This window comes from Sarcophilus harrisii, chromosome X (assembly GCF_902635505.1).
Source record: "Sarcophilus harrisii chromosome X, mSarHar1.11, whole genome shotgun sequence".
NCBI classification, from domain to species: domain Eukaryota; kingdom Metazoa; phylum Chordata; class Mammalia; order Dasyuromorphia; family Dasyuridae; genus Sarcophilus; species Sarcophilus harrisii.
In genome coordinates this window covers 55175104-55189396 of record NC_045432.1, presented here as the reverse complement: position 1 = coordinate 55189396, position 14293 = coordinate 55175104, and the positions used below count along the sequence as shown (strand labels likewise).

At 42.5% G+C, this 14293-nt stretch overlaps 1 protein-coding gene across 3 annotated transcripts in view; it reads left to right on the top strand.

Annotated features, from left to right (window-relative positions):
• NEXMIF (neurite extension and migration factor) overlaps window positions 1-14293 on the top strand; it is a 198879-nt gene that overhangs the window by 31418 nt on the left and 153168 nt on the right. The window lies entirely within an intron of this gene.

Below are 14293 nucleotides of genomic sequence, written 5' to 3'. Positions count from 1 at the left end.
TGGATTTGGAAAGAGTACCTGCCTTCTGCTATGTCATATTTGCCTTCTGCTATGTGTCAACTTGGAGAAGTCATCTACCTCTTTGATTTTCCTTTTTATCATCTGTAAAAAAAAAAAAAATCAAAATTCTGCGGTCATTCTCATCTGTAATTCCCTTGTTGCTTTGTTGAGTACGTCGGGCCAAGGGAGAGAACCCTGGGACATTCTAATAGGAACCTCATTCCAAATTGCTCAGAACCCATTAATGGTCTTTTAACCCTTTTGAAGGTCACCTGACTGTCCTATCATTTAGCCCATATCTCTACATCTTGCCCATAAGGATAGCATGAGATAGTGATGACAAACTCAAATAGAATCAGATCCCTCTGGCTTATTGAATTAGAAAACCACAAATTAAGATGATATTATACTGTTTGTATTTTTTTGTTAAACATTTCCCAATAACATCTTAATCCGGTTTGAGCCTTTTGCTGACATCGAGAGTTTGACATTTGACAACATTGTCAAATGCTGTGCTGAAAACCAGATATAATATACCTCTAGCATTCCCTGGATCAAAATTATGTTAAGAAGCTACCATTTTGGCTTTGTGGGTTCTCCCTCTCCCAGTGCAAAAGCCAATATCTATATAATTTAGTGGGTGATCTTTGATAGTTGGAACTCCAGAATTGATCACCCTGGGACCAAGCTGATACAGAACCTCTAGGAATCCTGTTAAAAGAAGAAGAGGAAATAGAGTTAGTGTAGCATAATAATTTCCCATTTTCCTTTCCCTCGATAACTTGTAGTTCGTCATAGTCCTTCCCCAAATGTGGTACCCAGCACTGAACACCATGCTCCAGATGTGGGTCACTGGATTCTGTGGCCCTTGCTTGGGACTAAACAAAAAATGCTCACCATGGCCCTGGCCAGTTTGGATCTGCTCAGTTATTGAGTTTGGTCTGTGGCTTTGGATAGAATGGGTTAAAACTCTGGCCTTTTGGATAAAATACAAACTCCTTACCTCCCCCATCTGGCTCCAGCTGACTTTTCCAATCTGATTTCACATCTCTCCTCCTGCTCTTTATGTCCCAGCCAAATTGGACCATCTCATCATATCCCCTCCCATCTCTGTTCATTTATGTGGCCTGCCTTCCCTCCTTGGAACTCTGCTTCCCCTTATCTGTGCCTATGGTAACCCTTCTCTAGTTTTAAAGTTCAGCTCAATTGCCATGTCTTATGTGAGGCTCTCGCAGCCAGTCAGAAGTGAGCTGGTCTTCCTTCACTTCTCCTAAGACCACTTTGTCCCATCTCTTTTTTGCCTTTATCCTTGCCTGCCTTCCTTATACTTGTGTACACGTGTCATCTTGCCTGGTAGATGGTAAGCTCACTGAAGGCAGGACGCTGTGTAATCATTGTTCATCTTTCAATCCCCAGCTCAGAACACAGGGCCTGGTGTATAGTAAACACTTAATAAGCATTGGTTGACTTGATTGTTGAATCCCTCAAGGCTGCCTTGGGGCTCTTCCTTCTCCCTCCCTTCCTCCCTCCTTCCCTCCTTCCCCCGCGCCAGTCCTCCATGTTCCACCAGATGGAACGTCAGGACAGGCACAGTGCAGAGTTCTATTTCTGGCCATGTTTAGTCTGGTGTCTATCCTGGAGGCTGCATGGGCCCCACCCCTCCCCTGCCATCCCCTGGGGGCTTGTGTGTGTTGTACTGCCAGGGAAAGAGGGGGAGGAGAAGGATCTATGTATTAACATAGGTACGTGTATTAATGTTAGGTGTGTGTGAGGGAGACAGGAATGAAAAGCTGTCGATAACTTGCATTTCTTTCCCCCAGAAGCAGCCATTTAAAGCAGACATGGAGGACAAACACGGTACCCGGTGGGCTTCCGGGGACTGTGCCTGCTCCAGTGTGAGCGTTTAGTAAAGGCTGTTAAATGACAGAGCTGTCTGTGAGATGCTCAGCTTGACTTTTGGGCTTTAGATTAGGAAGGCAGTGGACAGTAGTGGAAAGAACCAGGTTGCTGCTGTCAGGGGGCTGGCATTTGAATGCCAGCCTGCTACTTACTACCTGTTGGAGCCTAAGAAAATCACTTTGCCACTTTGGGTCTCCCTTTCCTCCTCTGTGGAATGATTGGGCCACAGGATCTCCAAGGCCCTCGCTTCTCTAAAAGCAACAATACACAATCATTTTTCTATTATCCATGCCATGGAATGGTAGAGCTAGGAATGGGAAGCAGGTGTCCATAGGCCTGGCCCCAGGAATGCACTTGAGATCTTCTCCATCTCTCTCTCTCTCTCTCTCTCTCTCTCTCTCTCTCTCTCTCTCTCTCTCTCTCTCCTTCTCCCTTCTCTCTAGTCTTCTATATTATATAGCTAAGTCCTCCATGAATAATGAATTTCTTCTTCCTCTCCCCATCCCTTTCCCCCTGGTGAAATGATTTGATTTCAAACTACATAAATCTATTAGGCTGCAGTGAAAGGCTGTGTTTTATAGAATCGTAGCTTTGAATTGTACAATTGTGTCAAGGGATTCATTTTCACACTAATCGGGACCTAGCTGTGCCATACCAAATTCTGGGTCAGGTACGACAAAGGTAGGAGAATTGCATGGGAGATATGTTGTTGAGTCATTTCAGTCGCATCCAACACACTGTGAGCCTATTTGGGGTTTTCTTGGCAGAGATACTGAAGTGGTTTTCCATTTTCTTCTCCAGCTCATTTTACAGATGAGGAAACTGAGACAAACAGGGTTAAATGACTTGCCCAGGGCCATACAGCTAGTGAGTATCTAAAGCTGGATTTGAACTTACTTCTTCCTGATTCCAGACCCAGTGCTCTATGCACTATGGCCCCATCTAGTTGCCTCATAAGAGTTATAGGAAGGCTAATTTTGGGCCCATATCAGTTAGTTCGTGCTAACTATACAAACAGTCTCATAATAGAATGGACTGCCTTGAATCATAATGAGCTCCCCCATCACGAGTTGGGGAGGCAGAAGCTAGATGGCCACTTGTTATGGATGTTATCAAGGCGATTCCTATCCTTGAAAAGAGAGTTCGTTACCCTTAGGCGATCCATCTCTAAGGTCTCTTACTTACATATTTCAAGAATTCCTGATTCCATTATTTTGTGCATCTTTTCCGCTTTTTTTTTTGTGCATTTGTCGCTTTGCTTTAGTCTTTAAGCAATCAGTAGACGTTGATTAACAACAGCAAAAATACACGCACTGTGCTAAGTGCTGGGGATACACATAGCAAATAACAATCCCTCCCCTCAAGGAGCTTCCAAGCTTACAAACACAGCATGCAAACAAGTCCAGGCATACCTCAGAGATACCGTGGGTTTGCTTCCAGACCACCACAATAAAGCAAATATTGCCATACAGCTAATCATATGATTTCTCAGCATAGAAAAGCTATGTTTACACCATACTATAGACTATTGAGTGTGTGATAATATTATGTCTAAAAGACCCCAATGTATATATACTTAAAGTTAAAAATACTTCCTCGCTAAAATAATACTAACCATCATCTGAGCCTTCAGGAAGTTGTAATCTTTTTCCCGCTGGAAGATCTTGCCTCAGTGTTAACAGCTGCTGACTGATCAGGGAGGTAGTTGCTGAAGGTGAGATTGGTTGTAGCAATTTCTTAAAAGAGGACGTTTCTTAAAAAAAATGAAGTTTGCCATTATTATTGACTCTTCCTTTCACTTCAATACTTAGAGGCCAATGTAGAATTATTAATTGACCTAATTTCATTATTGTGTCTCAGGAAATAGAGGGGTCGGAAGAGAGGGAGAGAGTGGAGCAGTCCGAACGCAAGAACATTTATTGATTTAAGTTTGCTGTCTTATGTGGGTGTGGTCACAACAATTACAATAGTAACATCAAAGATCACTGATCAGAGATCATCATGACACATAGAATAGTAATGAACAAATCTGAAATATTGGGAGAATCACCAAAATGTGACACAGATGTATAATGTGATCGGTGCTGTTAGAACGACGGCACCAATAGACTTTTTTGACACTGGGTTACCACAGATCTTTGATTTGTAAGAAATGCAATATCTGTGAAATGCAAAAAAGCAAAACGAGATATTCCTGTATAGAGAAAGCAAGCTATATATAGGAAAAGTGGGAAATAATTAACAGAGGGAAGGCACTAGAATTAAGAGAGTTTGGGGAAGTCTTTCAATAAAACAGTGTTCCTCAAAGTGTAAATTGTTGGGGTCTCTGAAACCCTTTCAGAGGGTCTACAAATTCAAATTTATTTTTTATTTCTAATATAGTAAATAGCTATAAATATAACCCATGTGAACAAAAACTCTTTGAACAGATCCTCGATAGTTTTTTTTTTTTAACAACATGAAGATACTGAGAACAAAAGTTTGAGAACCACTGCAATAAAAGATGGGATTTAAAGATAGCTAGGGAGGTCAGTAGATGGAACTGAGGTGGGGGACAGTATTATAGGCATGGGAGGAAGCCAAAGAAAATGCCCAGAGCCCAGAGATGGAATGTCCCCAGCCAGGGAACCAGTATCATAAGTTACGCTGATCAAAGGAAAAAAAAATTCATCCCTACTTGTTTGGTCATAGGCCTCTCTGAACTGAATGAGAGATTGGTTCTTTGATGGTAGACTTGAGACCTATATATACCCTATATCCCTTAGCTCCTTTTCTGCTGGGGCTACCCAGAGTCCATCTTCTTTTTACTGGCGTGTCCTTTGAAACCATGGTATGATGATGCACCAGAGGAGGAGACAAGTTGACTTTCAGATTCCTTGTAAATCTCATATGCTATGATCTATGATCAATGCAGAGCATTGAAAAATCATGAACATGAATCTAGTTTATTAAACTGATTATGAATTATTATTCCTATTGTATTATAATGCAATATGTGATTTGAAAAGCTCTTTCTTTACAACAACCCTGTGATATAAACAGGGCAAGTGTTATCCCTATTTTTTTTTTAATTTTTATTTAATAGCCTTTTATTTACAGGATATATACATGGGTAACTTTACAGCATTAACAATTGCCAAACCTCTTGTTCCAATTTTTCACCTCTTACCCCCCCCCCACCCCCTCCCCTAGATGGCAGGATGACCAGTAGATGTTAAATATATTAAAATATAACTTAGATACACAATAAGTATACATGACCAAAACGTTATTTTGCTGTACAAAAAGAATCAGACTCTGAATTATTGTACAATTAGCTTGTGAAGGAAATCAAAAATGCGTGTGTGCATAAATATAGGGATTTGGAATTCAATGTAATGGTTTTTAGTCATCTCCCAGAGTTATTTTTCTGGGCATAGCTAGTTCAGTTCATTACTGCTCCATTAGAAATGATTTGGTTGATCTCGTTGCTGAGGATGGCCTGATCCATCAGAACTGGTCATCATCTAGTATTGTTGTTGAAGTATATAATGATCTCCTGGTCCTGCTCATTTCACTCAGCATCAGTTCGTGTAAGTCTCTCCAGGCCTTTCTGAAATCATCCTGTTGGTCATTTCTTACAGAACAGTAATATTCCATAATTTTCATATACCACAATTTATTCAGCCATTCTCCAACTGATGGACATCCATTCAGTTTCCAGTTTCTAGCCACTACAAAAAGGGCTGCCACAAACATTCGTGCACATACAGGTCCCTTTCCCTTCTTTATAATCTCTTTGGGATATAATCCCAGTAGTAACACTGCTGGATCAAAGGGTATGCACAGTTTGATAACTTTTTGAGCATAGTTCCAAACTACTCTCCAAAATGGTTGGATTCGTTCACAACTCCACCAACAATGCATCAATGTCCCAGTTTTCCCGCATCCCCTCCAACAATCATCATTATTTTTTCCTGTCATCTTAGCCAATCTGACAGGTGTGTAGTGGTATCTTAGAGTTGTCTTAATTTGCATTTCTCTGATTAATAATGACTTGGAGCATCTTTTCATATGACTAGAAATAGTTTCAATTTCTTCATCTGAGAATTGTCTGTTCATATCCTTTGACCATTTTTCAATTGGAGAATGGCTTGATTTTTTATAAATTAGAGTTTATTCTCTATATATTTTGGAAATGAGGCCTTTATCAGAACCTTTGACTGTAAAAATATTTTCCCAGTTTATTGCTTCCCTTCTAATCTTGTCTGCATTAGTTTTGTTTGTACAAAAACTTTTCAGTTTGGTATAATCGAAATTTTCTATTTTGTGATCAGTAATGATCTCTAGTTCTGCTTTGGTCATAAAGACCTTCCCCTTCCACAGGTCTGAGAGGTAAACTATCCTATGTTCCTCTAATTTATTAATAATTTCATTCTTTATGCCTAGGTCATGAACCCATTTTGACCTTATCTTGGTGTACGGCGTTAAGTATGGATCAATGCCTAGTTTCTGCCATATTAGTTTCCAATTTTCCCAGCAATTTTTATCAAACAGTAAGTTCTTATCCCAAAAGCTGGGATCTTTGGGTTTGTCAAAGACTAGGTTGCTGTATTTGTTGACTATCCCTATTTTGTAGATGAGGAAGCTGGCGTGAATATTATATGCTTCCTTGTTGGTTTTTCTTGGGCATTGCGTTCTTTTAACATACTCCAAATTGATGACAGAGGAAGGGGTCGGGGAAGCCACTGCTGCTTTGGATAATGAGCAGAGGTACTAAACTCCATGTGCAGAATTGAGACTTGACTCTTTATGTGTATGCTAATGTCTTACAGTAATATCAGCCATCATTAGCCCATGGGGCCAGCTAAAGTTCAGCTAGAGGCATGGTGGCTGGGAGTTAAAGCAATTGGCTTGGAGTCAGGGAACCGTGTGATCATGGACAAGCTCTGTAAACTCTCAGATCCTCAGCTTCCTTCAGCAGACGCTGAGCATCAAATAGTTTCCACCTCAAGGGTGACATTTTCACAAATACCCCCTCTTAAATCTTGGGCAAATTTCGTTTCCTTTCTGAGCCTCAGTTTCCCTATCTGAAAAATTTTGTGGTGTTCAGGCATTTTCAGTCAAGTCCAACTCTCTCTAACCCATTTTGGGTTTTCTTGGCAGAGATTCTGGAGCGGTTGGCCATTTCCTTCCCCAGCTCATTTAACAATTGAGGAAACTGAAACAAACAGGGTGAAGTGATTTGTCCAGGGTCACACACCTAGTGAGTGTCTTGAGGCCAGATTAGAACTCAGGGACATTAGTCTTCTTGACTCTCTGTTCACTGTGGGGTCCTGTAGCTGCCGCCTCTGCAAAATAACAGAGGCTAACCATATAAACTTTGGAGTCCCTTGCAACTCTATGATTCTGCAGGTATGCTCCACAGACTTGAACCAGCACTGAAAAAAATTTCTTCCCTCTCTGTTTCTTCTATTTTTCTTAGCCATAGTCCTTGAAAATAACATGGATTAGGCTCATTCCCTCCATTTCCTCTCTTCTGGTACTTCTTTTTTCCTTCTAGACTCTGATATCCTCCCACAACGCGCTCTCTCTCCTGGAAGTCCTAACAGTACATAAACCTCTGTCCCATTTGTTCAGTATTTAGAGAAATCAATCCACAGACATTTGAAACACACCCCTGGTGTACAATGGGCTACAGAGGCCTCAGGGCAGAGGAGGACAGGCCCAACGCTCAAGAGGCTTATTTTCTAATGAGGGAAATGCCAGCTGTATACATGAGTATCTGCAGAATGGGTACAAAATGAATCCCAGATAGTTTGGGTAGGAGATGCATTAGCATGAACGGGGCAAGCTGCCCGAAGAAGGTGGTGTTTGGATTCCAAGAGGCAGAGGTAGGGGGAGGATGCTTGCCAGTGCAAAGGCCCAGATGGAAAGTCACGTGTGGGGGAATGTTCACAGCCAGACGGTCCAGGAACCGAATAATAATAGATGAGTGTCCAGCACTTTGATGATTTGCAGGAGGATGTGGCACAGAATTGCCCAGTATGGGCAGATGGGGCTGGTTTGCAATCTGTGCCAGTGGAAGAAGGACCCCCCCCCACTCTAACAGGATCATTGAAGTATCACAAGATAGATGCTTTTCCAGAGAGCTAGTGAGAGTGTGGTGGCTCGCTAACTGGCCTCTCCCTTCTTTCTTCCCCTCCATCCATGTTGACAGATGGGGGTGGGGGGAAGCAGCTCCCTCCATCTCCCTCAGCTTTGGGAGGCCCTCTGGCTTTGACTTTTCTCTGGCCTTCCTGCTAATGCCTCTTAAAGCCGCCTCCCACCCTCCTTGGTTGGCATCCCTCTGGTGCCCACAGTGTGACAGGCATAATTTGCCTCAGTTTAATTTGTCACGGTGTATCAGAGTGAGGGGCGTCGCACAATAGCTGGGGACCTCACTGTGCTTTCATTCTCGGAGACCCTGCTAATTAAATTTTTTATGAAGGAGCCAAGGCACACCAGTGAAACTCTCCAGCCCCAATGTAGCAGGCAGTTCCCAAAGAGACCTCATCTGTGCACTTCGCTATGAAAATCAATTAGTGTTATGAATGTGTGATAGCTTTCCTGAAAAAAAAGAAAAAAAGCTGCCATGATACTGAAGTCTTTACACCTTAGCATAGTAAAGGGGCAGGATACCGTGTCTGCCTATCCCCGGGCAGGCTTTCTTCTTGCATCCCGTTGGATTTCCAAAGCAAAGACTTCCGTGTCACCTTGTTCTAAGATGCGTACAATCTGCCGGGCAGACGGAAGCCAGGGTCAGTAGCAGTGGGTGACTACAAAACATAGTGTGGTCCTTTGAGTACTCGATCCGGAGTCCTAAGGCTTCCATCCTATTCCTAGGATCACAAGGAGAGCTAAGGACGAGAAAGGCTTGTGGGAGCAGGTTGGTTTTTCTATATTGGGAGAAAGAGGGGACCCCCAGAATGGAGAGGACTGCTGTTCAGACTGGAATGATGAAAACATATAATGGGGAGAAGGCAGAACTACTCAAATCTTAATTTGCTTCAGTTTTCTCTAACGAGGAGAATAATCTTTGAATTGGAAAGGGCCAAAGATGATTACAAGGAAGTTGATACCTGATCAGTGGGAGAGCACCCTAGTTGGCCTTGATGAATAATCACTAGCCTAGATGAATTACCTCTTTGGATTCGGGTGGGAATACCGAGACTCCCTTTGTTAGTGACCTTTGAAGGGTTGTAGAGAAAGGGAGAAACTTTGTAAGACTAGAGAAAGGAAAATGCCCAAATTTTAGGGGAGAAAAGGGAAAACAGTAGAGTCTGAACTATAGGTTGGTGAACTTGACTTTGATTCTTGGCAAAATTCGACAATGTATTATTAAAGAGAAGGTTAGCAGACATTTAGAAAAGGAAGCAGTGATCTGAAAAGGCCAACCTGGCTTCTTCAAGAGCTAGCCACATTTCCTTTTGTTGTTGTTGTTGTCACTAATGAGATTACTTAGACTAGGGGATCAGAGGATGTTGTACTTGACTGAAATGATGGTAAAGCATTTAACAAAACTTTTCCTGCTATTCTTGTGGGTAGGGAGACCTGAGCCTGATAACAGAACAGTTAGGTGATTCTAGAACTTGGAACTGGTCCCAAAGAATAGTTAATTAAATTCAACAAATGTTTATTAAATGCTCACTATGTGTCATGCTACCAAATATAAAGCTGACCTTGCCCTCAAGAAGCTTACATTCTCCTGAGGCATACGACAAAAACACACAGATAAATAAATATAAGAGTTATGTGGGACAACCCATTTGGAAGCATGGAGATAGGAGATGAACTCTGAGTTTGGGAAATAACGAGTAGACCAATTTGGCAGAAAGGTGGGATGTGTGAATAGGAATAATATGAAATAAGTCTAGAAAGGTTGTATCCCTTAAGCCATAGGGAGCTACAGAAGAGTCTTGATCAGAGGATTGGATTGGAGGCTGGAAGGTCAATTAGAAGGCTAGTGTAATAGCCTAGGTGAGAAGTGATGATGGCCTGAGCTAAACTGGAAAATGACTAAGTGGAGAGAATGGGATGTTAGGGAAGTAGAATTCATAAGATTGCAGCTGACTCTATATGAGGGATGGGGAGAAAGATGAATTTAAAAAAGGCCCCAAAGTCACAAAACTGAGTGATTGGAAGGAAAATGGTGCCCTCAAAAATAGGGAAATTTGGAGAATTGGGAAATATTGAGTTTGGGAACCCGATGGGGTGGCCAGGTGGAGATGTCTAGCAGGCAGCTTGTGCTGTGGGAGTGGTAGCCCAGGAGAAAGAGGAGATCCATATTTGAAAGTCACCTGCATTGATATCGTAATGAATTTTTTAGAGAAGATGAGATAAAGAAGGGAGAGGGTGTAGAAAGGGGATTTTCTTTGGTTCATAGGCAGGCCCCTTTAGGCAGATAGTGAAGAAACCTTCCCAAGAATAATGTTTTTACATAAGTGAAGGAAATAGGAAGTATCACTTAGAGGTTAGTAAAAATAAAGATATATTCACCCTTCCAAGTTCATTAACTCCCTGAAATTCCAGAGATTAAGCCTCTAGATTAAGATCCCCATGATGCAGAGAGAGAAGAGACTCCAGTTCAGAGTCATGGTAGGGCTGAAGAATTCTTCCACTTAGGGGGAGAGAACATGTATAGGTGATAGTCAGTGACCATTTATGAAATGTCTACTATATGCCAGCCATTGTGCTAACCACTGGGGATAGAAATAAGAAAAATACAATCCCCACCCTCAAGGAGTTAACAGTCTAAATGGGGAAGACAATACACCAATGAAAACTGAAAAAGGAGGGCAAGGAGGAAGAACCAGGAGCAGGGACCCAGTGAACTCAAAGAAATCCAAAATAAGTACATTCAGCTGGATTGATCATCCTGGGAAGGAAACTGCGGGAAGACTCAGAGAGGTAGGAGGAGAAACAGGCAGGAAGGAATGACTGAAGGCAAAAGCATTTATTAAGGGCCTGTTATGTGCTAGGTACAGTTCTATGCAGTGGAGAGACAGGCAGAAGAGATACAGTCCCTGCCCTCAAGGAGTTTATATTCTTTTGTTTTTGTTTTTGTTTATTTTTAAAAGCTTTTTATTTTTCCAAATACATGCACAGATAGTTTTCAACATTCATCCTTGGAAAATCCTGTGTTCCAAGTTTCTCTCCCTCCCTTTCCAATATTCCAGTTTTCCAATATAGGTTATCCAATATAGTTATCCAATATAGGTTAAATATGTACAATTCTTCTAAAAATATTTCCACAATTATGCTGCACAAGATAAGTCAGATCAAAAAGGAAAAAAATAAGAAAGAAAACAAAAAGCAAGCAAACAATAACAAAAAGTCAAAATACTATGTTGTGATCGACACTCAGTTCCCACTGATCTCTCTGGGTGTAGACGGCTCTCTTCATCAAAAGACCATTGGAACTGGCCTGAATCACCTCATTTTTGAAGAGAGCCACGTCCATCTGAATTGATCATTGTATAATCTTGTTGCTATGTACAGTGATCTCTTGGTTCTACTCATTTCACTCAGCATCAGTTCCTGTAAATCTCTCCAGGCCTTTCCGAAATCATCTTGCTGATCGTTTCTTGTAAATAATATTCCAGCACATTCATACACCATAACTTATTCAGCCATTCCCCAATTGATGGGCATCCACTCAGTTTCCAGTTCCTAGCGACTTACAAAAAGGTCTGCCCCAAACATTTTTGGACATGTGGGTCCCTTTCCCTTTTTGATAATCTCTTTGGGATACAGACCCAGTAGAGACACCACTGAATCAAACGGTCTACACTGTTTGATAGCCCTTTGACCCTAGTAAGGAGTTTATATTTTAATAGGGAGAGACAACAGACATATAGAGAGAGGAGGGGTGGCCAGGGAAGGGTGAGGTCCTAGAATTTGTCCTGTAGAGAAGCTGTGGGCTTATGATTGCCTTGAAGGAATGTGGGGGAGATGGTGCATGTTGGGAGTTCACTAAGGGATATGAACGGCAGCATGAGGGGAGTCTGTGTTTAGGTGGCTGAGGCTGTCCTCAAAAAGCCTAATTTCAGGGGGAGCTAGAGATCAGGTTGGGACGGTAATACACCAGGCTGCAGACCAGAGAATGGAATGTCACGGAAGCTAGGAGAAGATAGATGGAAGTAGCCCAGAGCCTGTAGGTATCATTAAGAGGAGCAATCACTGTGGAGAAGGGGCCCAGACTTCTTGATAGCACCATCACCAACCCCTGACCAATTGTCATCTATGGGCAGTTAGACCCAAGCTCTAGGAATAGCAGCATCCCCAGGCCAACTGGCTCTGCTGCCAACCCAGACCCTCCCTGTCCCACCCCGTCCCCGAGTCAGGGAAATGACTGCCATATAAAAGGGGCCAACCTTCTCCTCCAACTTAGAACCAACTGCTCGAAGCAGCAAGGGACCCTGAGGGAGAGAGAGGCGGTAGGAGCCCGTGGCCCAAAATTGACCCTTTTTTATTTCTTTGCTCTGCCAGGTGGATCAAACTACCCCCCAAACCTCAATCACCACCTGCCTTCAGATCCCAATGCAGACAGGACCTTGAGTCCAAGAGCCCCACCCCAGCAGCCATAATTCCAGGAAGCAATCTTATGCAGCGACCGCTCCCGCAGGAGCTGCAGCCCCCAGTTTCTCAGAAACCCCGGCTGCTGGCCTTGACCTTGTCAAGTGGTTCAGCTCCAAAACAGAGATGATGCTGTCTGCTTTGTTGCTGTAGCCTAAGGACCACTGGGCCTTTCTATCTGACTAGCGGCTGAAACTTGAATGCGTTGCCCACCTCCCATAAGAATGTTTTCTCTCTGTATCTCCAGCACTTAGAACAACTCTTTGTACACAGTAAGCATTTAATAAATGCCTTTTCATTCATTTTTTTCAAGAGTGAGTATCAAGGAGGAGGAGGTGACCAATAGTGTTAAAAGCTGCCGAGAGGCCAAAGGAGGAAGATGCCATTAAGGCATCTTTAATGACCTCAAAGAGAGCAGTTTGAGTTGTGGTAGGGTTCAGAAGCAAGACTGCTTGAGGAGTAAGAAGGAGGTGAAGAAGAGGAGGCAACAGTTGCTTTGTTTTCTAATAAATTTTTAAAAGCATGTATTAAGTATCTACTGTGTGCCAGGCACTGTGCTTAGTGCCTTTAAAATATTCTCTTATTTGATTCTCACAACTTGGAAGGTAGCTACTATTATTACTCTCATTTGTAATTGAGTAAATTGAGGCAAATCAAAATTAAGTGATTTGCTCAGGGTTACACAGTGTATTTGAACTCAGGTCTTTCTATTCCAGGCCACTGCAGCTCCACCTGGTTGCCTAATTTGTCTGTACAAGGGAGAATAGATATAAGATGCTAGGTTAAAGGAATGAGTGAAAAAGGTTAGTTTCTGGCCTTTTACTGGGAAGAAACAATATGTCTTTTAACATCTTTTAACACTGGGGTGCCATCATGTCACACTATATTGGGCTGGTTTTGCGGCCTCTCCACGCCGACTCTTTCCCATCGTCATCCGTGGTGCTCACTCCATACAAACCTTCCCATGTTTCTCCGAATTCTGGTATTCGTCATTTCTTGCGGGGCAGCGATTTCGCATTCCATTCACGAGCATTAATTCGTTCAGCCATTCCCCAGTCCTCGAGCACACATTTTGTTTTCAGATTTTGCTCACGAACAATGCCGCTTTGTACACTTTTGCACATAGGAGTTTCTTTTTGCCATCAGCGACCTCATTGGGATAGTGGTGAACTTTCCGATCCGAAGGGCCTAAACATTTTAGTGACTTTTCTTTTGCATAATTCCAGATTGTTTTCCAGAAAGGTCAAACCAATTCCCAATTCTGTGGCTAATGAATTAGCATGTCTGTCTTCTCGCACCCCACCAGTGAGTTTTTACATCTTTTGGCATCTTTGCTAGTTGGCTGAGTGTTTTAATTTGCATTTTACTTCTTATTAGTGATTTTGAGCATGTTGTCAGGAGGGTTTTAGCTATTCTTTTGAAGATTTTTCATAGCCCCTGTTGCTTATTTTTTGCACACGCTTCAGCGAAACAAGGTAGAGTGGACATTCCCTTCTTGGTTGGTAGGGGATTTTGAGGAAAGAGACCTCCAGATCCATTCTTTCAGAGGGGTCAAGTCCGGGACTCCACCCTCTTGGGTCCTGTGATATAAAATGGATTAAGAGATGCTAGGCCGGGAGTCTGGGTGTCAGCAGTGGCCCCCTCCTACCTTGATACTCCACTGGTAGAAAGCTGTTGAATTGTGGTGACACGGGATAGAAGTATAGCTTCTACTTGTGGTAATAGGTTCTAGGAGTAAAGAGGCCGGCAAATCCAGTTTCTGGGAGGGTGCAGGGCTAGCACTGGGCATCTACTCTAA